This window comes from Rhineura floridana, chromosome 16 (genome assembly GCF_030035675.1).
Source record: "Rhineura floridana isolate rRhiFlo1 chromosome 16, rRhiFlo1.hap2, whole genome shotgun sequence".
Taxonomy (NCBI): Eukaryota; Metazoa; Chordata; class Lepidosauria; order Squamata; family Rhineuridae; genus Rhineura; species Rhineura floridana.
In genome coordinates this window covers 13720930-13746027 of record NC_084495.1, presented here as the reverse complement: position 1 = coordinate 13746027, position 25098 = coordinate 13720930, and the positions used below count along the sequence as shown (strand labels likewise).

General features: G+C 40.8%; 2 long non-coding RNA genes across 4 annotated transcripts in view; one reads left to right on the top strand and one right to left on the bottom strand.

Moving 5' to 3' along the window:
• The window catches only part of LOC133371262 (uncharacterized), a 384062-nt gene extending 371089 nt beyond the window's left edge, over positions 1-12973 (bottom strand). The window contains exon 1 of one of the 3 annotated variants that reach the window (XR_009759285.1): positions 12915-12973. This is a non-coding gene — a long non-coding RNA (uncharacterized LOC133371262). The remainder of the gene's footprint in view (positions 1-12914) is intronic. The other 2 variants (XR_009759287.1, XR_009759286.1) reach the window with 2 other exon arrangements.
• A 159-nt stretch (positions 12974-13132) lies between these two features.
• LOC133371261 (uncharacterized) lies at positions 13133-24822 on the top strand. The gene is made up of 4 exons (XR_009759284.1): positions 13133-13668; positions 14260-14283; positions 19763-19845; positions 24119-24822. It is a non-coding gene; the product is annotated as an uncharacterized LOC133371261 (long non-coding RNA).
• The last annotated feature ends 276 nt before the right edge of the window (positions 24823-25098 follow it).

Sequence of the window (25098 nt, the reverse complement as noted above, 5' to 3'; positions counted from 1 at the left end):
AATTTTGCAATGCAGGTCTCCAACTGAGCAATCTTTACAAAAATGCATATATTAGGGGAAAATGTGCATAAAAATGAATATATGCATGAAAATAATTAACAAAAATACATTGTTCGGAAACATTGCTTGCAAAACTATGTGCTTCAGTCTAAACTGCATACACAAATGTGCATATTAGAAGAAATTTGCTCAAAGTTGCTGAAGACTGTCAGATTTTTTTGAGAACATCACAAATTGTGGCAGAAATGTGGAGAACTGAATTTAAGTTTGGATCCCATTTTGCATTGTGTCTTATCTCTTGCATTTTGTATTACATCAAGACCATATTCACACCATACATTTATTCTGCTATTATACCACTGTAAACAGTTGTGGCTTCCTCCAAAAAATCATGGGAAGTGTAGTTTGCTGTGAGATGTTAGGAGAGCTCTATTCCCCCCACAGAGCTGCAATTCTAGAATGGTTTAACTGTCAATCCTCCTTCCCAGAAAACTCTTGGAACCTCTATAAGGGAAATAGAGGGCCTCCTCACAACTCTCAGCACCCTTCACAAACTACACTTACCATGATTCTTTAGGAGAAACCATGACTGTTTAAAGTGGAATAGTGGTGGTTTAAATATATTGTGTGAATGTGACCCTAAATCAATAATATCAGCACTTTCTGGGGTAAAAGGCTTACAGACATATCAACAATGGGTGTAAGTGAACAGGAGACACTGCAATCTTTCATACCAGTACAAGTAAATGATTAGACAGAACCTTCCATCTCACCAAGGAAAATGGTATAAACCACTCTCTTCCCCACTCTTCTTTTGGAATACCCATTATACTGTTGAAATCAGGAAATTAAACACTTCTTCACACGCATGTCCCCAAAAGGCCTCCTGTATTTTCTGTGCCAGAATTGCAAAATAAAGACCAGAATGTTGCTTTGGTATACAGTCCCTGTTTTCATCTGCCTGCTTCCATTGTGTCACAATATCTCTTTGCAATAATTCCTCAGGTTTTATTTTTTTAGAAAAATCTGAAGGTTGAACATCAGCACTCTCCTTCATGTCAAGGATTACTTTAGTCTCCCCTCTGTCCCACAGAAAAATAAGCGAGATTAGGATATACAGGCAGAGTTCTCGGGGTGCCTGGAGTGTCTCAAAACAGCACCTTCTATATAAAAAGAGACAATCAATTTTTCTCACCCAATTTTTCAGTAAAATGAAAGATTGGGTTTCTTTGGTATGGCATAGAAATGAAAGTGCATCAAGTGCTTTGAGCAGGTATTTGTCAAAACAGTTTGACATCATTTTTTCCCCATTTCAACTGTTCTAAGTTTGACTGAGAGGCATCCGATGCATGTTGGCACAGATAGAGACAGAATTTTAAAGAAAGGGCAAAACATGATATTTCAAAGTTCTGCATGGATCATCCAGCAAAAAAAGACAAGACCAAAGTCTTGGATGACTTGCTTGTAAGTGAGATGCACATTTTTTTCTGGTTCATTGCTGGACCATGAGAAACACGTCTAGTTCCTGCACTCAGAACTCTGTGGCTTGTATTCTCATAAGAACTTGAGAAAAACCCTGATGGATCAGGTTAAAGGCCCATCTAGTCCTGTGACTTGGTCTCATAGCAGCCAACCAAATGCTTACAGAAAGTCCTCCGGCAGGACCTAAGTGTAACACATAATCCTACTTATGCTTCCCAGAAACTGGCATTCAGAGGCATTCCCAGTCTTATCAGTAAGGGCATGGAGATGTCTGGCTGTGCAAGAGCACTCTCCCCACTTACACTCCCTGGCAACTGGTAGTGGATAGCAGAAGTAGAACATAAATATTATGCCTAGTCCCCATTGCCCTATCCTCCACAAATTTGTCTAATCCTCTTTTAAAGCCATCCAAATTGGTAACCATCACTACAACTTATGGAAGATAATTCCATAGTTTAACTATGTGCTGTGTTAAGTACTTTTTTTGTCGGTCCTGAATCTTCCAACATTCAGATTCATTGGGAATCCACAAATTCTAATGTTATGAGAAAAACTCTTTCCTCTTCTCCCAGGCATTTTAGCATGTGTTTTAATTGGCTTTTAAATATGTGTTTTTAAATTTGTATATGTGTTTTTAATGTTTTAATTGTTGTAAACTGTCCAGAGAGCTTGGGCTATGGGACGGTATACAGATGTAATAAAATAAATAAATAAATAAAAACTTTCCTCTGTCCACTTTCTCCACACCGTGGATAATCTTGTGAACCTTGATTATATGCCCCCTATGGAGATTTAGCAATTGCAAGCCGTCCTTTTGATCCATTAGGGGAAAAAAACCCAAGAGTAATAGGAGCAGAAGGACATTAAGGGTATTCAAAGTACCACAAAGTTATAGGAGTCAGGGTTCAAGTTTATCATAACTCTTGATTAACATACAGCATGAAGAAAACAAAAAAAGCGGAGTGAGGTGGAGTTGAAAGTGAAAATTGCTTCAGGGCATAATGGAAAAGAGCCAAAGTTGGCAGTTTGTAGGGTACATTCTCTAGTCAGAGGGGTTGTACTCCCTCTGAAAGAGCAGATCCATAGTCTGGGGGTGCTCCTGGATCCATCTTTGTCTCTAGAGGCCCAGGTGACCTCAATGGCTAGGAGTGCCTCTTACCAGCTTTGGCTGGTAAGACAGCTGCGGCTGTTTCTGAACCAGGATAGCCTGACCACTGTTGTCCATGCACTGGTAACTCTAGGCTCAATAACTGTAATGTGCTCTATGTGGGGCTGCCCTTGAGGTTGGTCCGGAAGCTGCAGCTGGTGCAGAATGCGGTGGCGAGACTGCTGACTGGGACAGGGCATCGCCAATATGCAACTCCTATGTTGAAAGAATTGCACTGGCTGCCCATTTTCTACCAGGCCAAGTTCAAGGTTCTGGTTTTGGTGTACAAAGCCCTATACAGCTTGGGACCAAGATACCCGAAAGACCATCTTATCCATTATATACCCAGTTGATCACTGCTCTCTGCAGGTGAGGGGCTCCTGCAGACACCATCTTATCAGGAGGTCTGTTCTGCACAACCTAGGAAACAGACCTTTACTGTGGCGGCACCTACCCTGTGGAATTCCCTCCCCTTAAATATTAGACAGGTACCATCTCTGTTATCTTTTAGGCGCCTATCGAAGACCTTTCCTTTCCAACAAGGCTTTTATGTTGAGACCTTATCCCACTCTGCATCTGTGTTGGAATTGCTTTTTAATATTTTTTGAATCTTTTTAAAAAAAATGTTTTTAATGTTTATAAAGATGTCTTGAAAGCTTTAAAATGTTTTTAAAAATGTTTTGTTTTAATGTATTTTAAAGTCTTTTTATCATGTTTTAAAGTATTTTTAGTGCTTTTGTTTGCCACCCTGGGCTCCTGCTGGAACGAAGGGTGGGATATAAATAAAATAATAAAATAAATAATAAATAAATAGTCTGACAGAACAATTCTATGCAGGTCTGCTGAGAAGTAAATTTCCATCAGGATCAATGGACTTACTCCCAAGACAAATCTTAACAGGCATGTCTGCCATTACAGCAAACGTGCATAGTGTTGTGGCTGCAATGCTAATCCCTTACCTTGAAATAAGCTCCAAAGAATTCAAGGGGGTTTACCTCAGAGTAGACGCTATAGAATCAAACCCTGTGCTACAACAATTCCGACACGCACACACACACACAATCAGCAGGGAACACTTCAAAGTGAAATCATATAGTTAACCTGACAAAATATGTAAAATTCTGCCCATAGGTGACAGTGAGATGAACACCATTGTGTTTGGCAGAATTCAAACCGCAGCAGAAAGGAATCAGCTCTGCTTAAGTTGAATGCATGATGGAACAGACATTGCTAACTTTGCACTTTATTTATATAATGCTTTAAAGCCCAAAGGCCCCCTGAAAATGCAAAGATACAATAAAAATACTAATAATAATATCAAACACCACAATATAGAAGAGCAAAGTTACAAAATACCCAACAATCACACTGCATGTGCATTGTGAGCTACATTCATGCTCCCAACACAGACCCCCAGCATTCTACCTCTCACTTAGAAGCCACATTAACTCGTTTCCTTCCCCCATCCCCACAGCCGCTCCAGACTCTAACCTAGGAGCAAACCTGTTCTTAACCAGTCACACAAAGGGAGTGCCCGCACAGTTATCACACTAAGGAATAACCCCAAAGGGTGTCCCCTCCCTTTGGTGTTTCCCCCTTTGGGATTAGCTCACTGGGGAGCCCCCCAAGCAGCAACCATCAATGGCTGCCTCCAAATAAATTGGCTTCCCCCCTGGAAACCAGTTACAGCCACGGCAAAGGTTTTGCTCCTCATGGGCAGAGCTAACAGGCCAAACCTTCTGGATGCACCAACAGACCCATGTTCTCCAGGTGAATCAAAAATTAGCTGGGAAGGCTAACGTTAGCATAATCTCTTAGACAGCCATTTTCCTGATATAGCTATCTGCCTTCTCTCTGAGCCAATGGCAGCCTCCAAATAAATAGGTTCCCTCTGATCTTCTATGGATCTAAAACACATAGGGATCCTACATACGTAGAGTAGGCTCACTACTGCAAACAAGCAATTGTCTTCCAGTTGTGGAGGGCAATGAGGATGGTAAGAGTGGGCAGAGGTAGTGTACTTGTCTCCGCTCTCCCTCATACAGTTCTAATCATTTTGGAGAATTAGAACCAGGAGTGTAATCATCCAGGTTCACAGGGGTTATAGACCCAGTACGTTTTAGGAGCAGGGTCCTAGTCAGGACCCAATCAGTATGAAATCAGCATACCAAGAAGAGTTGTTATCCCCTCATGCTGATTGGAACTAAACAAAGTGAAAGGAAATGAATCACCCACTGGGAAGCCCATTCATGCTTATTGGCTTCTAGCAAAGTATGGACTTCTGGTCCACTTCTGTGGACAGACAGCACAGGAGAGAAAGGAAAGTAGAAAAGGGGTGTGGTTGTGAAGTGCGTGTGGTGTGACTATCATGAAGCAACGCTGCACTTCCATAATTGTCTCTGTGCTTTTGATAAGGACACCTGAATAGGGATTAAGCCTAGAAGATACGTCTGATATATTAGTTTCTGTACCTGTATTTTGTCCTTTGCAGGGTTAACAAAAGTATTAAACCCAGTGACACTGCTCTGACCACGTTTGGGCCTCTCTGTGCTGCATTAAAGTAATGTCAGAATCCAATCATACATTTCCAGCATAAAAAAGTGTGCAGTTTGGCTCTGAAGTCCTATTATTTTGCTTCGGAAAGCCACCGGAATAGTTAAAACTAAAGGCTTGCACCCATAACTGAATTATTTTTATATTGATTTTTTTTATTGCTGCATCTCACACCTTACCTTATTATTTATTGGATAGTGTAATGAACTTCCATTCTTATTGCATTATTTGGTAAACACTGTTTCAAATCTGAAAACCAGAGCAATAAAATTAAGGTGATTTAGCAATAAGGGTGGATTTTAATTAAGTTATGGAAAGTTATATCACAACTTCTCTATAGGAAGGAAGCAGTGGTGAATTAAGAGGTACATTTAAATTCCTTTGTTGGAGGGGGAAGCAGAGGATGAAGATGAGCAGATGTGTCTATAAAATCTAGCCATTTTCATTCATTTACAACAAAAGTAATATTGTGGGGAGAAGAAAACAACCAAGAACCAGCAATTCCCTTTCTAAACACAATGACTAGAGCTGCTAGTTCATAAAGCCTATCCAGCCCAGCATTCTGCTCCCACAGTGGCCAACCAGATGTCTACTGGAAGCTCACAAAGAGGGCAATAGCCCCGTCTCACTCATGCTACCACAGAATTGATATTTGGAGGCATGCTGCCTCTTATACTGGAGGAAGTCACCATGGATTGCTGAAAGATCATCTTACCCCTTATACACTCAGTCAATCACTATGCTCTGTAGGTGAGGGCCTCCTGCAGATACCATCTTATCAGGAGGTCCGTCTGTTCTGTGCAACATAGGAAGCGGACCTTTAGTGTAGTGGCACCTACCCTTTGGCATTCCCTCCCCTTAAATATTAGGAAGGTACCATCTCAGTTATCTTTTCAGTGCCTACTGAAGACTTTCCTCTTTCAACAAGCCTTTTAAGTAGACCTTATCCCGGTCTGTGTTGGAATTGCTTTTTAAGGAGTTTTTAAAAGTTTTAACAAAGATGTTTAAAAATGTTTTGTTTAAATATGTTTTTAAAGGTGTTTTGTTTTAATATATTTCAAGTCTGCTTTTAAAAGATGTTTTAGAGTGTTTTTGTTTGCTGCCCTGGGCTCCTACTGGGAGGAAGGGCAAGATATACATTTAATAAATAAATAAATAGCCTTATCCCCTCCATGAATTTGTCTAATTCCCTTTTAGAGCCATCCAAGTTCGTGGTCATCATCAGGACGTCTTGTAGCAGCAATGAATCCCATCATTTAACTCTGTGCTGTGTGAAGATGAACTTCCCAGAGAATTCAACGGAGCTACATTAAACATTCCTCATATAAATTGTAATCTTCAGCATTTGTTTTGCACACAGCTGACCTTCAAAGAAACTACAGAGAACCCATCTGTCCTACCCTCCAATGTTCCATAGATGAAAAAGGTACACAATGCCAAGGCTGACACAAAACACTAAAGGCAATTGCCTGAGGCTCCCAACTGCATTTTGCTAGCATTTCTACTGCAGTGTTTGTGTCCTTGTATTCATTTACTCTGCAGCAGCTTGTCCTGCATTTTTAAACTTCAAGAAGGTTTTGTACTTCACATTTAAAATGCAGCAGAGGAAAAACATTATACATAATTCGCCGATATCAACAGTTCAAAATGAGCCTCAGCTAAAATGCCAGAATACTTCTCCTACTTTTTAGCGGGAGCAAATTTGCCAGATACCCCTTTTTGGAAGAAGGCTTGAGTTGCTGTCTCCTAGGGGGAGAGGACCTTGGGGATCTCATGGGCTAGAGTACCCAATAGGCAAAGAGCAATCAGTCTCCTGTTTAAGCCTGCACCGCCCCCTCCATTTCCTGGAAATGGAAATCACACTGTTTCTGATCTGCACCACTTTTGCACATGTACATTCTGCACTATTTCCACATTAATCCAGGGTTTTGAAAACTCTAGAAAAATTGGATTTAAATATAGACATTTAAATACATATTTCTGAATGTATTTTCTCAAAACATTCCTTTAAACATATTGATACTTCTTTGACCTAGGAACCAAATCAGCACATTTGAAAAGTGTGAAATCCCATTGGATAACAAAGTTCTAATCCATTTGTTTGTCCAGGAGGTACAGATAATATCAGTTCATTTCAGAAGTTCTTCAAGCATTCCAAGGGTTTACATAATGTGTGTGCATATGAGTCAGAGACAGAATGCAGTATCCTATCCTGCAATTCTATACACACATTTCTTTAAGAAAACACTAACAGCCTTGTATGTGACATAGCTTGGGAATTATAAGAAACCAAAACAATCAGTGCAGTTTTGAAAAGTTTTTGATTCAAGATTACCTCCAATTGTATCCAAACAAACTAAAACCTGCTTTTCAAATCAGGAGCCATCATGCAAGATTTGGTGACAAAGTCTTAAGAGGTGTCCAAATCAGTGCAGTAAAAGGAGCTTAAAGAGGAACCAAGGAATCATTTTTGTTATGAATTGTTAGTGTTCTCTGCTTGTGCTCTGCATAGTAGTGATGGGCTCCGTTTCTGCAATAATTGGATTTGCCATTGGATGAATTATTATTTCTGATATTCTCTATCTTTGCAGAGAGAATTTTGAAGTAAAATTCCAGGTTTAACTTGTTAAGCTAAAATGGGTGATCTGCCATTTCTACATGCACAGGAAGTAGCCGACACGATGGACATGCAGGCTCTGCAGAAGGGTAGAGATTGGATCATGGATTTTTCAAAGTACATTCCCAGTTCTAAGTAGGACAACTTCCATTTTACAGTCCTCTCTAAGATCTCTCAGCATATAGTTCTGATGAGTCCACAGGAAATCAAAGGGATACAGATATCCAGCCACTTTGCAAAGAGGTGACAGAGTGGCAGTGATGACTGATAGGACAATTGACAGTATGCATATTAACAAAGTGCCAGTTGATATTCAACCTATGTCCAACCTTCCTGACCACAAAGAAAGATAAGGCAATCTTCCAGTGCTGCACTTTACAGAAGTGACCCAAATGTTTCTACTGCCCCAAAAAATCCAGCTGACCTGTCAAGACTAGGCACTTCGAAGGAAGGATGCCCCTCTCTCTCTCATAGCAAGAAATTCATCATGTTTATGTTTGCATTTTAATGAGAAACTACCCAATTTGAATTTCTTGAAGCAATGTGTGAACTGAAACACTATTATTGCTCAAAATTCTCACTCTTGCAAATTTTGCAGTGCAGTTATCTAACCAAATAATGTGTACAGCAGTGTATATGTTGGCGAAGTGTGAACAAAAATACAACATAGCAAGGGAAATTGCTTGCCAAAATGAGTATATTAGTTAAAACCGCATGCAAAAAATGGGTGTATTAGTAGAAAACTACTCTAAAATAGGCTGATGAATTTTCATGACTTTTTTTTTTAAATGCAAATTGCTGCAGAAATGTGGAGAACTGGATTTAAGACTGGAAAAAAGTGAGAAGCTGAGAGGAACTGAAATGGACAGATCCTTCCATCTCCATGTTTAGAATATTACTCATGTGGATCACATGCAACTTCCAATTTACCATCATGGGATGCTGAATCTTTAGATCCTAGATGCAGAAGAAATAGCGAGCTCCTTTACTTGGCACAGCAACCTGTCCATACATCCTTTAGTTTGTCACCTATTTGGGGGCTGAGTAAAGGTGTGGTTATTTTTAGTTATCTCACAATTGGCCTTTGGTATAATCCAGCCTTTCCCAACTAGTGGGCCACTAGGTGTTGTTGGACCACAGCCAGCATTGCCACAATGCCTCAGCCAGCATTGCCAATGGTCAGGAAAGATGGGAATTGTGGTCCAACAACATCTGGTGGCCCACTAGTTGGGAAACGCTGGTATAATCATTGGTCTGATCCTGGGGCTCTTCTTATGTTCTTATGGAATGTAGCATTCAGGCTGAAAAAATATCCCCCACCCAATCTATGTAAATACCAGGGCAGGATACAATACATAATATAAACAATACTTAAGTCTCCCTTTATCCAATATAGACTAGATACAAAGGTGGGTTACAACACATAATAGCAAACCATACAATAAAATGATACGCCCCACAGGTCAAGCAGTAAATCCCTTAAAACTCCCTTACAAATGAGTAAGTCTTGATCTGGCATCAAAAAGATAAAATATCAGCAGGTTGCATTGCTAAAGGGAGGACATTCCACAAATGAGGTGCCACCACCAAGAAGACTTTCTCCAGCATCGTAATATAATGTACTTCCTTAATGATGAGGAAGAAGAGGATCTTAAGGCACAGGCAGGCTGATACAGGGAGAGATGTTTCTTCAAATGCTTTGGATCTTTCATTTATAAATTAACAAACATTTTGAGGCACCTTTGTGAAATTATCAATATTGTATGTGCTGACTCTAGATGGGAACTGAGAATGAAAAAAATGAGATGATTGGACTAGATCCTAGTTATAGTGATAGAAACATAGGAATATAGGAAGCTGTGTATTGCCATTGGTCTATCTAGCTCAGCACAGTCTACATTGACTGGCAGCAGTTCTCCGGCGTTTCAGACAGAACAGATTCCCAGCCCTACCTGGAGATGCCAAGGATTGAACCTAGGACCTTATTCATACAAAGCAGGTGTCCTACCACTGAGCTAGGGACCTTCTCCTAAGTCTTCTGCCTTTACTAGCACCACTATTCTAGGACCTTCGGAAAAGAAAACGTGCATCTTCATCTTCCTTATAACCACCCTCTCTCGTCTTTTTTATTCTGAGCTTTTCTTATACTTTGGGTATTTCTGATAGCTAATAACTTACATCTTGCTCTGTAAGATCTATTTTATGTATGATTACATGAACTATTTCTCCTTTGGCAGAAGCTGAAGCAACCTTATGAATATATACAGCAGTCTTATATTCAGACCATTGGTCCTCCTTGCAGCGAGTCTCTGAGGCCTCAAGCAGAGAGCGGCCTTTCTGAGCTGTGTTCCTTATGCTCCACTAGTTGGCGATGCCAGGCACTGACTTGGAACCTTCTGGATGCAAAAGATGCACTTTGCTATTGACCAGCACAAAATCAACACATAGCAGCAGTTGTCTTATGGAACAAAACAACTGAGGTTTTTGCTTAACCTGCATTGTCCTCTGTTATTGTATGCAGATGACGCTGTTCTCCTTTCTGTTTCTAAAGTAGGACTCAAACGCCTAACAAAAGCTTGTATGAGTTTCTATCATGATAACAAACTATCTATAAACTTTTCCAAAACTAAGATCTTAGCTTTTGCCAAGCACTCTCCTGCTCACGTATGGACAATCAATACCCATAAAATAGAACAGGTTTCTCATTTCAAATACCTTGGTATACTATTTCATTCCTCTCTGTCCTGGAATCCCCATATCCGAGGGGCTATTTCTACTGCTCGCAACTCAGCCAGTGGTATTCGAAGGTTCTTCTTCACTAAAGGAGGACAATACATTCCGGCAGCCCTAAAGGTTTTTAGATCCAAAACTATTTCTCAACTTCTCTACGGGGTACCTTTACGGATTGGCGCCTTCAACTCTTCTGTGGGGGCAGTTCTTTCTTTGTTTCTCAGACAAATTTTTGGCGTTTCCAGGTGCGTTCCTGCGGCGGTCCTCAGGTTAGAATCCAGCCTAGTCTCACTTGAGTCTCAAGCGTGGATGGCCGCCCTAAATTTCTGGCTTAAAATGTCTTATGAAAAATCCACTGGCTATCTCCCTTTACTCTGGGAAGACTCTTTTACCTCGAAATGGGCCCTAACGTTTACAAACTACCTTGCAAGTATTGGCCTCTCAATTGAACATCTGATGTCCCACGCTCCAGAGACAGTTAAACTTTCTATCCAGACTCGTATCAGCGATATGGACTTCCAACGCTCCATTACCGCAGCCACCTCGACCTGTTCTCCTATTCACTTTGGTCTGAGCTTTGCGCCTATGCTCAGTGCCCCTTACCTGGAAACTCTCACGATCCCCAAATATCGTCTAGCCTTTACAAAGGCTAGATTTAACTGTCTTACCTCTGCCTTACTTGAAGGGAGATTTAAACGTATCCCGTATGCAAACCGATTATGCCTTTGCGGTGTCAGCGCCATAGAAACTCTCTCTCATGTCATCTTTGAGTGCGCCCTATATGATGATATTCGCTCCAAATTCATAACCCCCATCATAAATAAATACCCCTACAAACCGCTTGACTGTTTACTTTTCCATCTTTTGTCAGCGGCTAATAAGGATACTATCTTGCCAGTCGCTAAATATATTTTCGTGGCCCAATCAATACGGAGGGCATCTATCCCTTCAGAAGCTTCCGCTACCTTATTGTAACTGTTTCCCTTGTTGTTCTATTGTTTTATTGTTTTAACATGACTGCATCTTTGTAACCTTTTGTTATAAATGTATGTAGTTTTATTTATAAATGTTTTTGGTCTATGACTGTATCAATAAAGATCGATTGAGGTTTTTGCTTACTTGCTTTCCTTTGTAGTTGTTGGAAAGCTTAGACTGCCTGGACAAATTATGCTTTTAGAATGCTAGGATGTTCATCTTTAAAATATCAAATCAAACATATTTCTGATGCTCACAGAAATATATATATTTGGTCAGGTTTCCATGCAGAACTCCTTGCAGTACATCAATAAAAAACCTATTCACTTCTTCTTCAGAAGGAAAACAATACATCTGGATGAAGCTACAGCTGCTTTAAGGGCCTTTTACTAATCATCAACCATTAAGACAATAGAGCTCAGACAGACAAATACTCCCACTCTCTTCTTCAGATACTTAAAGCTAGCTGAAGAGTTAATGAAAAATAATTAGCCATCCCAGACAATGTAGACTTTAAAAAAAAACCAAAAAAACCCCCCTACCACAAAGATTTTATTTATTTGTCTAACATGATTCATAATAAAAAGGCACAGGGAAGATTACAAAATTAATCTGAGTTCAAACATCTCAATAAACAACAGCAACATTGTGTAGTGGTTAGAGAGCTGGACTAGGAGACCTCAACTCACTCATGAAACTGATCTTGGGCCAATCACAGTCACTCAGCCTAACCTATCTCCTAAGGATAGCTTGTGAGGATAAAGTGGAGAGGGAAGAGAATCATGTACTCCACTTAAGCTCCTGGGGAGAAAGGTAAGATATAAACACAATAACAAACCATTCACAAAACCCCAACATACCTCTTATTCCCCTCCATACTTGACCTCTTAACTCACACATACAGAGACAACAGATACATACACACAGGCAAAAAGCTTGTCACATTTGGTGGCCAGAGCCCTCAGTGTGGAACCGTGCTCTGATCTGGCTCATCTGAGCACTTTGCCTAACAGTGTTATTAAAAATAGGGGAACAGCAACCACACACATGGTGGGAATTATCATTCATCAAATAATTGTTGAATATTTTGATTGGGATTATACACATATGGGCTTGCAACAAAAAAGTTGTTGAAAGAGTGCTTCAGTTTAGGATTGCAGCTTGCCCTTTCCTATAAGGAAAGTATCTTGTATGTTAGGATCCCTTCAGAGTCCCAAATCTACTCAAATTCGCAGATGAGGCTTGGTGAGACTCTCAGAGGAGTCTCTTCTCATCATGCAATCCTATGAGGTTCAATAGTACATTTCTAGTTACATATTATGCTTTACATATCCCTCCCATCTTTTCAATATCCTGCGTTGTTACTTCACATACAGTCCTCTATTTTATCAAGCCCCACCTTAATCCTACCTCATTCTGGGCTACTTCTGAGCTTGTGGCAATGTTAACTTCCCAGCTCCTTTTCATAGCTTTGCAATTGTCCCCTTTTTCTTCACTCAGCCCTATTCTTATATCTGGTAGAGAGATGAGTCAGCATCTTCAGGCTCCTCCTGCAACCAGGCCTCATCCTCTCTGGCACAGCTGTGCCTACACAGCTGGGTCAGATTTAGCAAAGTGTGGGAGTTGGAGTTGTTGCCAGCTTCATCTCCACACAATGCAAAACCCTCCCTACTCCTCTCCACTTCCCTTTCCCTTGTTTCAAATGTATCTCTATAGTTTGTGGTGAATTCCTCGGTGCACCTTTCTTTAGTGCCCTCTTCTAGCTCTTTTATTCATTCATTCGTTCGTTCATTCTTCAAATCTTGGAGCTGCCCCAACCTAATCTCTCAGTCTTCTTTCTTAATGCTGCTTTTCAGTTTCCCATTAGCATTAACAGAGAAGCTGTAATGAGTAGACCCACTGAAATCAATAAACCTAAGTCAGGCTGCAATCCTGTGCCTACTTATTGGGGAACAAGCTCCATAGGCTTCAGTGGAACTTACCTTTGAGTAGACTTGCCTCAGAGTGCACTGTTAGTCATGCCTATTAACTTCAGTGGGTCTGCTCTGAGTAGGACTAGCATTGAATGCCACCTTACCTTCTGGGGTACTGAAATTTTCAGCAAACTTTCCAATGGAACTAGAGCCCTGGAACTGAGTGATCATCTGAAACATCTGATGACAGGGTATTTTCAAAACTTGAAGTGTTTTTGCAAGTTTTTTAGATGCTTCCAAGTTACCAGCTGAAGCTTGTTAGCTTGTCACTCTTTGTCCAAGCTCAAACACTTCAGGGTTAGTTCATTTGGGACTCACTATAGAAATGAGGACAATATCACATCTGGCAATACTTAAGATACATCCAAGTTACAGAAAGCTCAAATGGGATCCATATCCCTATATGAGCCTGCCCGGGCCCTGAGATCTTCAGGAGAGGCCCTTCTTGCAATACCTATGTCCTCACAAGCATGACTAGTGGGGATGCGAGATAGGGCCTTTTTGGTGGTTGCCCTAAGGCTTTGGAACTCCCTTCCTAGGGAAGCAAGAATGGTCCCCTTCTTATAGTCCTTCCGTCGGCAAGCAAAGACTTTTTTATTTCAACAAGCCTTCGGAACTGAAAGCTGTTAAGGACAGGTCTTGAAGGGTGCTGTATTGCTGTTGCCTAATTGTATTATTTTAAACTGAGTTTGAATTATTTTAACTGTATGTATGAATGGTTTTAATACTGTAAATTGTTTAATTTGATTTTAATCTAGACTTTTGTATGTTTTTAATTATAGGTGTGCTTTTATCTGGAAGCTGCGGTGAGTTCCAGTTTTGGAAAAAGGGTGGGGTAAAAATAATGGTAATAAATAAATATGTAACACAAGGGATGCCAATTACTACATGAGAATGAGATGGTGATGTTTTTAAATGTAACTTGAAACTTTGGGCTATGAAGTTTACCTCATTACAGAGGTCAGCATCCTGACACAGAGGAAGTGGCGTATGAAGTGGCCTGATGGGGTGTGGGATGCCTGATGCACAATCAGCCAATGAAGACTGAGAATGGTTAGTAGGCACAGAAATTGGAATGGTCTTCTGAAGAAGGGTGTGGCTGGCTGGTGGCTTCAACTGACGTACTCCTATTAGGAAGTAAGAATGCAGTGCAATATTTTGTTGCAGATCCTACTTGTTCAGTAGTATTTGTTTTAAACTCAGGACAATTCAAAGTGTACAATGGCTCATCAACTGTCACATTAGATAGATAGCTGAAAACTGTTTCAAATGCAGCTCAAGGACTGCCCAGGATACTAGAAAGAATCAATGAGATGTTTGTACATCTGTGCTTTAAAATGAGACACGTATATCCTCAAATGGTTGGAACTTCTCAAATCACCTACAGAACAGATTTGTCAGACACCACCTTGATAACAGGAAAAGTTGGAAAGGGAAACATTTGTAATGTTTACCTTATGGGGTGGCAGAAAGTGTACCCCAAAATGGCATTATTCAGAAAGCTGAAATTTGGTAGATGTTGTAACCCAACACCCACCAATTACTTTAAAAACATCATTTGGGAAATGTGATGTTGTTTGCATCAAGAAGTCAAAAAAGTGGTCATGTGGTTTACCTCAGATTAAGCTGCAACACCTCTACAGGTGTTGGAATCCAATAACGCTGGGAGGGCCACAAATCTCATCCCTGCTTTTATCCAAAGATAGGGAGCCTGTGGCCCTCCACATGTTGTTGGACTTCATCTCTATCATCACCAGAAAGTATAGTCAATGGTCAAGGACGAAATAAATTATAGTCCAGCAACATGTGGAGGGCTACTGATTTCCCAGCCCTGTACTATGGGGAAAGCCATCATGCAATGACAGCAGTGATGGGATAAACATCAATGGCATTGTCCTGGAGGAGCCAGCTGGACAGGTATTTCTTTATATGGGCAGTGAGGTGCACCAGGACTTGGATCCTCCCTTAAGCAGGCTGTAGATGCATTTCTCACAGTAGAGCAAATTGAAATACAATTTCCATTTCAAAATAATTTGCCTTTGAGACTTGATTGCCGAATTAAAATGTAAGGTTATTTGTTGTCCTCTTTATTGTGGAAAGAAGCAGTCTAAGATGGGTTCCTGCAAACCTCAGCAAAGATTTAAGTCCTTTATATCAAACTGGATGAAGGGATACCTGTCTGCGTAGGCATTATGAAAGCCAACTAGATTATAATAATATATAAAAAAGTTCAGAAAAGAGCCACCAAGATCATCAAGATGGAGTGACTCCTCTGCCTGCTTTTTAGTTTAGAGAAAAGGCAAGTAAAAGTGTGCACGACATGGAGAGAGTGGATAGAGAAAAGTTATTCTCCCTCTCTTGTGACACTAGAAGTCATGGGCATCCAGTGAAGCTGAATGTTGGAAGATTCAGACAGACAAACGAAAGTACTTCTTCACACAGCGCATAGGTAAACTATGAAATTCACTCCCACAAGAGGCAGTGATAGCACCAACCTGGATGGATTTAAAAAAGGATTAGACAATTTCATTGAGGACAAGGGTAGCGAAGGCTGCTAGCCATGATGGCTATGCTCCTCCTCCAAGTCAGAAGCAATATGCTTCTGCATACCAGTTGCTGGAAAGTGCAGAGGTGGAGAGAGTGCTCTTGTGCTCATATCCTGCTTCCAGACTTCCAATGGGCATTTGGTTGGCCACTGTGAGAACAGGATGCTGGACTAGATGGGCCACTGTCCTGATCCAGCAGGGCTCTTCTTAGGTTCTTAAGCAGTTGGTGAATTTATTTCATAATTACATATCCAGTTAAAATCTCTTTATACGGACTTGTTCAGACGGATTGTCTTGCTGGAAGAAAAACTTGCTGCTGTGGAAGCAGAGAGTCAGTAGCTGCGAGCTTACCTTTCTTGTTTAAGGAAAAGCACATGATCCCTTTGGCTGCCAGTTCTTTATTGTGTAATCTGGTTTTAAAGCTGTCGCTTGCTTTAAAACTGATGCTTGGCTCTGTTTGTTAGCTTGCTTTGGTTCTAGGTTGCATTTTGTCTTGCTCTAATATCACCGTTTTTATCTTATTTTGTGTTTGTTTTGTGTGAGCCACCTTGTGTACTTTAGTAGAAGGATAGGGTGGCGGTAGCAGCAGCAGTAGCAGAAGAAGGATTCCTTTTCAAGTTCAAGGCAATATGTGGGGATGGTTCTAGAGCAAGGGTGGGGAAACTTGTTCAACCCAAGGGCCACATTCCCTTCTGGGCAACATTTAGAGGTCCACATGCCAGTGTTGGGTGAGGCTAGATACAGAAGTGGGCAAATCAATGAATGCAAATTTTCCATTGTACCATAGGCTAGTTTCTAGGCCCACTCACTCACCCCTTTCTATTCTCCATCCTGACAAGCACGAGTCATTATCAGAGTCCAAGGGCACATTCCAGCTTGGCAAACACACTCAAGAACAGGGTAGGAAGTAAGTAGTAAGGAATGCAGCTGATGAGGGTGTGTGGGCCAGACAGAAAGACCTGGAGGACCGCATTTGACACCCCCCACGGGCCTGAAGTTTTCAACCCTTGTCCTAGAGAGCCAACCCAGCTGAGAGAGATGTGCCAGCCTTGTTGCCAAGCAATGGAGAGATGCTCCTTGTGTTGGCAGGTGCTCATGGCAAAACAGGATGTGGGGGTTTGCTGGTGAGGAAATATTTAAGAGGCTGAGGAAGACTGCCCAGCAAAGATTTCCATGCAGTTTATCTGGATACCTGAGAGCAGGGGGGGCGGAGGAAGAAAAATTCAGTGTCAAGTTTAAGTCCTGGGCCAGAAATTCTGTGTTTCCTGCAGTGATTCCTCTCCATACCCAAGACAAATTCTGAAAACCAGACATTTCTCAGATGAAGTCCACAAGCTTTGTGGTTTGTATATGAATGTTAGAGGTAGCTGCAGACTCATATGCTGAGTTTATTGTGATAATAAAGCTTGCAAGGAAGGCCTAGACATAAGCACTGCCAACCAACACCCAGTTGTTTGAAATGCCTATCCTGTCCTGCGATACAAGTGGATGATTTGTACAACATGAATTGATATCATAAGAGTGTATAACATCAAACCGAGCCTCTAGTTCCATGTAGCCATGGGGACTCTGGGGTTGAGTTTCTTGAACACAAGCTCCTCACATTGCATGATAAATTGTCTTTTGAAACTTGAAGGGAGCTCAAAATGTAGTTTGTGATACATAGAGGTACAGATCAGATTTGGATGAGCTGAAGCAGGATGGCTCAGAATATTTTGGCCTTGTTAAAAATGAAGCAGGATCTGTGCAAGGCACAATGAATCCAAATGGGGACTTCTGAAGTGCTTCATGACACCTTGGTCACGTCAAAGCAATGCTGCAGACAAATATCTGCTAAAATAATACTGTATGTCACCAAACTACTACTACTATTTCTTCTTCCTCTTCTTCCTCCTCTTCTTCATTACATTTATACCCCTCCTTTCTTTCCATGCTGGAAACCTAAGGCGTCTTACATATGGTTCCCAAGCGGTCTTTTTAGGCCTTGAGAAAATAGTATATGTTCTGCCAACTTAGCAATACAACTTATCTGAAAGCTATCTTCCAATAGTCTGTGAAAACAGGAAGCATAGAGGTGGTTAGATTTGCAGGTAGGTTTGAGTGAGAACTGAAAAGTACAAACACAGAAATGTGAAGGAGGGATCTAGGAACTTCCTACACATTTATAGACAGTGCACGTGCCTGACTTCTGAGGTGTAGGCAAATGTGGAGAAGGGGATGATCAGAGAGCCAATGAGGCACTGCATTTGAGGTACACCACCTTATATGGACTCCAAGTTTTTAAGAACTAAATGAGAAGGCATGCGACATTGTGCTTAGAGTATGCATAAATTCTTGTGGCGTGTACCCCTGTTCTTATGGGATATGGGGGATCAAGGATCTAGAGAGACACGTCACCATCACTATCTCTGCTACTTAAGAATGTAAGAAATGTCTCTTCCACATCTTCTTTATATGTTTGGTTGACTTTATACTTCTAATGCTTATGTGCAGCCCTATGCATGTTTTTTTCAGATAAAGCTTCTGTTAAACCATAACCTAATTTGTTCTGATTGCACCATAAGTCCAATCGGTGACTAAAATTACTATGGGCCAGGTGGAAAGTGGGAAGGAAGTTTTGTGTGAGCTTCCAGATCAAACTTCTGGTACCTAATTTAAAATCCTCCTAAAATTAAATTACTATACCATAAAAGGAAAATGTCAAAGCAGAAAATGGGGGAAAGGGAAGTAGACACAAGCATGAGGAGAGGGCAGAGGGAGGGATTTATTGAGACTGATATGTTGGAGAGAATGATCTTACTTGGACAGTAAATCCCATTTTGTTCTCCCCTGCCCCCTCCCCCATCAACCTGAAAGGAGTCCAGCAAAAACAAAACAAAACTTGGATGTGTTTATCTGTAATTATGCAAGTGCTATCTACTTTGGAGGGGCAACTATGCCTGCAAATTTTACCAATGGAAGGGGGAGAGAAAAAATATTTGATTTATTATAATGAAGGGAGGGGGCAAAGTGGACACCAGTGAACCCTGAGTTGAATTGAGCAGCTTACTGCTTCTAGAAAACCATATTGATGGTACAGCATGACTGAGTATGTTGGCTGCTGAACTAATATCCAGGAGACTCTTTTGCCATGACCGGAGCGAGAGGTCAGTCCCCTCCTCTCCATTTCACCTGTTACATATTATTACTTTTTATGTGTTGGCGGATACAAGCAGTAGCGTAGTGGCAAATTCAGATGTGCATTGTCCCTTCATGATAGGCACAGCCACACCTCCTCTCCCCCCTTTTTGCTGCTGGGTTAAGAATTAGATCCTTGTTAATGCCATCTCTCACAACAAGAGACGTCTGTAGGGGCCAGTAAGCATGAAAGAGTCTTCTCAGTGGCTGACTCACCACCTGTCACTCTGATTGACTCCAATCAGCAAGAAGAGACAGCGAAGCATGTTAGAGGACTCTTCTCAGTAGCTAACATGCTTCCCTTTCATGCTGATTGGCTTGTAGGATATTGGAGACATAAGGACCCTGTTGGGATCCTGCTCCCAAAACAGTAAAGGGTCTAAGGCCCCCCTAAGATCCTGGACGACTACACTCCTGGGTATAAGAGCTAACTACTTATGCATGGAAGATGGCTGAAAATCTGATCTAGACACATGAAATCTTCAGGGTACTAGATGTGCTTCCTGGAACCCTCTTCCTCCAAATATTTATTGTCTTGCTATTGCTATTGTTCTTCATCCAGATGTTCAGCAGAGAAGGAAGCTGCTGGGAAATGTCAATGTGAGGCACATACAGAGAGTCATTGGTAAAGGTACCATAGTAACTGTAAGTACCTTGGGAATACAATCAAAGAAGTGTCATATTTTCTGATTAAAAATGTTTCTATACAGACTCAGGAAAGGGTATCTGTTAGGAGTGTGCACCCAGCCCAAATCTAAATCTTGATTTGGAAAAAATGAAGTTGCTGCCTCCCCCATTTACTGTTATGGGTGGGGTGGGGTATGGTTGTAACTTTTCACCCCATTTGGAATAACTGAACAGAGTTTGCAGACCAAGTAGACCTGTCTGAGTGGATACAATTTGCCAAGTTCCAGACAGACAACTTTGTGGAATGGCCATACCTCACTAACAGAGCATCTGATTTGCATGCAGAAGATCTCAGGTAGGGTTAGGAGTGTCCCCAGTCTGAAACCCAGGAGAACTGCTGCCAGTCATGGTAGACAACACACAGCTAGATGAAATTTTGTTATATATTTTTTTCAAGGAACAGTCTTCCCCAATGGGAAAATTATGCTCATCCCAATGCCAGACCAGAAATACACTCTTGAATCCTGTGCTCAGGCTGAGGTTGTGAATTGTGAAACTTTTCAGGTTGAACCTCAGGATGTTTACTTCTTAAAAGGACTCTCATAACATCTGTCATAACATCTGACCTGCAGTGTTGTTCCCCTCCTTGTCATATGTGTTGGAGGTAAAGAAACTCTTCAATATCATCAAACATTTCTCTGCTATATGTTTCATGACTTAATCCTGATACAGAAACACACATGCCTCAAACCTCAAGGAAACTGGTACTCACAGAGCATGGAAAATAAGCACACCTTTTCAAAAGTTACGAATTTCCAAAGCACACAAATGGTGCATGTGCACTCACTCATTCACTCACTCACACACACACACGACTTATAAAGGAAGCATTTTCCTGCACAGGCAGTGAACAGAGGTATGCATGCGTTATTGGGCTGGGTCACACAGAGCTTTAGTGTGGGTCTGGTGCTACTCACAGCCCCTTTTTATTTGCATGGATCACACAGTGTTGCATGCAATTAGCAGCTAGATCGTAGTTTTCCCCTTTAAATCTGTAGTATAAGCTCTTTTAATCTGAAAAGGGAAGGTAAACAAGACTTCAGTTCATATCTCTGAGTGCTTGTAGACACTTTACTCCAATGCTTTAGGTGGGTGTGTCAGTTGTTTCCCTCTCCATGCCCACTTCCTCCTCCTCCCTTCTTTCATTTCATTTCCTGTTTGGCTGGCTTTCATTTCCTGTTTGGCTGCTGGCTCCTTTTCTGCAAGCCTGCTGCAAACTGTGCTTTAATTTTCTTTCTCCCCTAATTTGTGCACAAAAGCATAACACTGTTCAAGCAAATATTTGCATTCCAGCTGGATTGTAGCAGTGAAAATACAAATAATCACACTTTATGAAACTGTGGAACAAACTGAGCATGCTCAATTTCCAAGGTAACCAGAGGAAGTGAAATTTTGACCTTAAGAGGGCATGGTCATTAGGAAGCTGCATGATTAATCCTTTCCCTTCAGTGTGAATGAAAAATACCGGGTTTGCAGCTGTCTTTCAGCCCCCTGTGTGAACTGTGCAAACGGAAAACAGAGATAAAAGCAGCTTCTTTAATATGATGTTTTGCTCCCATGTGGATAAACCCATTTTTACCAAACTGTCTACATGTCACCTGCATGCATTTTCTTACAAATCAAAGTCCATGTAGAAAACATGTCATTTTTGAAGTAGCCTTTAGTCACAGAGTTGTCATATCATTAGTTGATACCTGGCATTTGATGGTATTCAAAATCCCATAGAGGAGCATAGACATATTCTCAAATCTGCACATATACATTATTCATAACATTAATACCCAATTTCACAGATTCCTGACAAGTATAGCTTCAGGACATGGTGCTACTAAATCATCCTCCTAAAGAGATATTGAATAGCTTGCCATAAAATGTAATTTTAAAAAAATACTTTGAAGGATCATTGCACAACTCTGTAGGAATCTGCAGTTTTAAGGATATATGATAGTAGACGGAATGTTAGGCACCTGGGAAATAATGCTGATTTAATTAATACATGAGGATTTGTGTAAACATGTCTTACCATTTTATATTCTGTTAAAGTGTGTTTTTCTTTTTTTAAAAAACCCATTCTCTATCAAATAGGTTTTTACTTTGATCCCATAGCATAATCTGAAATGCCCCCCTTTATTTACAACTAGGAGGTGGTAATTCCTTTGCATTTGATAAAATGCATGAATAAAGTATGACTGATTAAATACAAGTACTTAAACACAGGACATAAAAATAAGTAATATCATCCAGCACTGGTACAGTTTGCATTCTGTTCCAGGACGTGGTCACAGGAGGGTTCAAACGCAGGCAGTTCAGGGCACTGGACAGCTCCAAGAGTAGGGCAGATTTGAAGGCTACTTCAGTGAATTCTGAAGTAGTTAAACTCAGCCTGGGCTGCTAGCTCAGCTCCTCCATGAAGACCTCTTCAGTTTAAAGGGGACTTGCCTAACATTTAGCAAGTGATGCCTCTCACAGGGGCACTGTGCCTCTATTGCAATTTCCAGACTGCACCCTTCAGATTGTGGGAACATGGGTAATATGGCCTCTTTAAATGTCAAGATGGCTTTTTAAGGTTCCTCGTGCACCAGGACTTCTGAAGGAGTGGGGTCTGTGATGAGAGAAATTCCCTGCCACATTCTGCCTTCTCCTTGGAATCCTTGGCCTCATCCTTTAAATATGGGTAGTCCAATCCTGAGTCATGGCTGGTAATAAGTCATAAGCTCTCAATTAACAACAGATAATAAAACTCTAAACTGATTTTCATTTTGTGTAGAAATGAACATGTGGATGGGACTTTGGGAATTATGCCCAATGGTCCTTGATGTTGACCTTCAAGTGTTCAAGGTGTCATCTGGATTTTTTTCCCCACCTCATAGTTGCTCAACCTGAACCAGGCCCACCTTAGATCTCAGGACGTGTCTTCCCAGCTCTAAAAAGATATGTCCCCACCACAAGGCTGGGCCTCCACATCATGCTCTTGCACGGGTAGGAATGAATCTAAATTTGACCAGATACCTGGACAACCTGTTTCCTGGGCTAGCATGAAATTCTGGACAGAAGCCTGAACTCTGAACCCTGGCTCCTGAGGCTTTCCCTGGCTCATACAGGTCTCAAGCCAGAGGCCACAAGGCACCTCTGTTGTCACCTTGTCATGCTCCTCTGGCCGGCAGACAAAATGTCTCCAGCCTTGATAGTCATACTTTGCTCACTGCTTTGCTCTTCTGTCTTAGCACTCCTCTCAACACTGAGACAAGCCACCAAAAAGGCTAGTGAGTTTGGTTGCTTTCTTCTTCCTTGTCATCCCATTTTCACTTTTGGGGGCTATGTCTTTTATGTTTCAATTCTGTAGGTATGGGATTGTCTTTTTTTTTAAGCTGGTCTTATGTAAGTCACTCTGGAACAAAGGAAGGTGCTTTATGCCACGTCAGATAACTGGGCCACCCATCTTAATACTGTCTACAATGACTGTCAGTGTTTTTCCAGTATTTTTGACAAGGGGCATTCTCAGCTAGGGATGGAAGGATTTGTCAGTTTTGGTTCTCCCAGCTTCTCATTCTTAAATTCAGTTCTCTGCATTTCAGAATTTGCATTTTTTAAAAAAATCCTCATGAAAATTCTCCAGGATTTTAGTGTTAATTTCTCCTAATAAGCACATTTTGTATGCAGTTTTGACTGTTGCATACATTTTTGCAAGCAAGTTCTCCTAATATAATGCATTTGTGTATGTTGTTTTCATTAATATGTTTATTTTTTGGTGCACTTTACCCTAATATATGCCTTCTTGTAGAAGAACGTTTGGTTAGAGAACTGCATTACAAAATTCCGATAAGTGTAAATTTCAAATTGTTTTGGAAAGTGCAAATTTGATCGATTCAGCTTTAAACGCAAACTGAATTGAATTTCTCTCCCATCCCTACCCCTATCCCTACCTGGAGATGCCTGGGACCTTCTGCTGCAAAGCAGATGCTCCACCATTGAGTTATAGGCTTTTCCCCTTCTTTTGACGAACAGTAGAGTAAAAAGGTTTTAGTATTTTTGAAAAAAATCATAGCAACAAAAAAGAATATGATAAGAAATGGTAGTTTTCATATGTCGCTGAACTCGAGCTTTTTGGGGAGTGGGGGGAAAATGATTGTGGGATTTTACTCTTTGTTTCTGTTCTCCAAAGCCGTGTTTGGTTTCAAGCAATCATCAAATGAAATTGCATTTTATTTTCCTTCTTGGAACAAAACAACAGTTGGATCACAGAGGAGCTTTGAAGAAATAAGGACATGGATCAGTGAGAGAGGCTGTAGCAAAAAAAAAAGAAATAAAAAATGAAACAAAACAAAACTATTGACAGAATGTCATGAAGCTGTTGAGAAGACGGTAGTAAAAAATAAAAAAGAAGGAATTTGTTCCCCTCATTGATCAGTCGGTGGACAGGATGTATTCAAATTCAAGGCATCTTCCGTGTGACATTTCTAGTGGAACAAAGGCAGCAAACCGAGCACACTGCTTAGTAGAAAATGGATTGTTGGCTCCCAATAATAAAATGGATAAAGAATGGATTAGATTAAGAGAGCAAAATGGATACAAAGCATGCTGATACAGCTACCGTAATGAAAAAAGACCTGCATAACTCATATTTGGCACCTTACAGATAGATTTTAACTGGAGAGAAAGAAACATAATAGTCACCCCTTTGGGTGAAATGTCCTTCAATTAATCAATAGCTATTACGTGAAAAAGGGAGAGAACAGAATGGCTTTTAAGTATAGATATTTCCCAGCATCTGCTGAGGTCTGCTTTGCTTTGGCTTGCATGCTTGGTATATTTGCACTGTGAAACCCAGGCAAGCAATGTAGTGGAATGCTCTGTGGAGTATTTGGAAGGTGGAACAGGGGACTACTGAGCAGTCTGATTCCATCCCATTTCAGTTTTGTCTGTACTCAATCATGTTTAAAATATTGTTTAAAAGCAAAAACTGTGTGCATTCGATGCTTAATGTTTTGTGCAAAATATGCATTTTAACTCTCTGTTGCACATAGGGGCTTTGCCATTTTGGCTCCTTTTGCATGGGCACTGGGCAACTCTTGTCAATTTCAGTTGCTCCCCCATCTTAAATTTGGTTCTGCATATGTCCATATCAGTTAGCATTCTAAAAAACCACAAAAGCCCTCATGAAAATTCATCAGCGTTTTAGTGTGAATTTCCCCTATTATATACATTTTATAT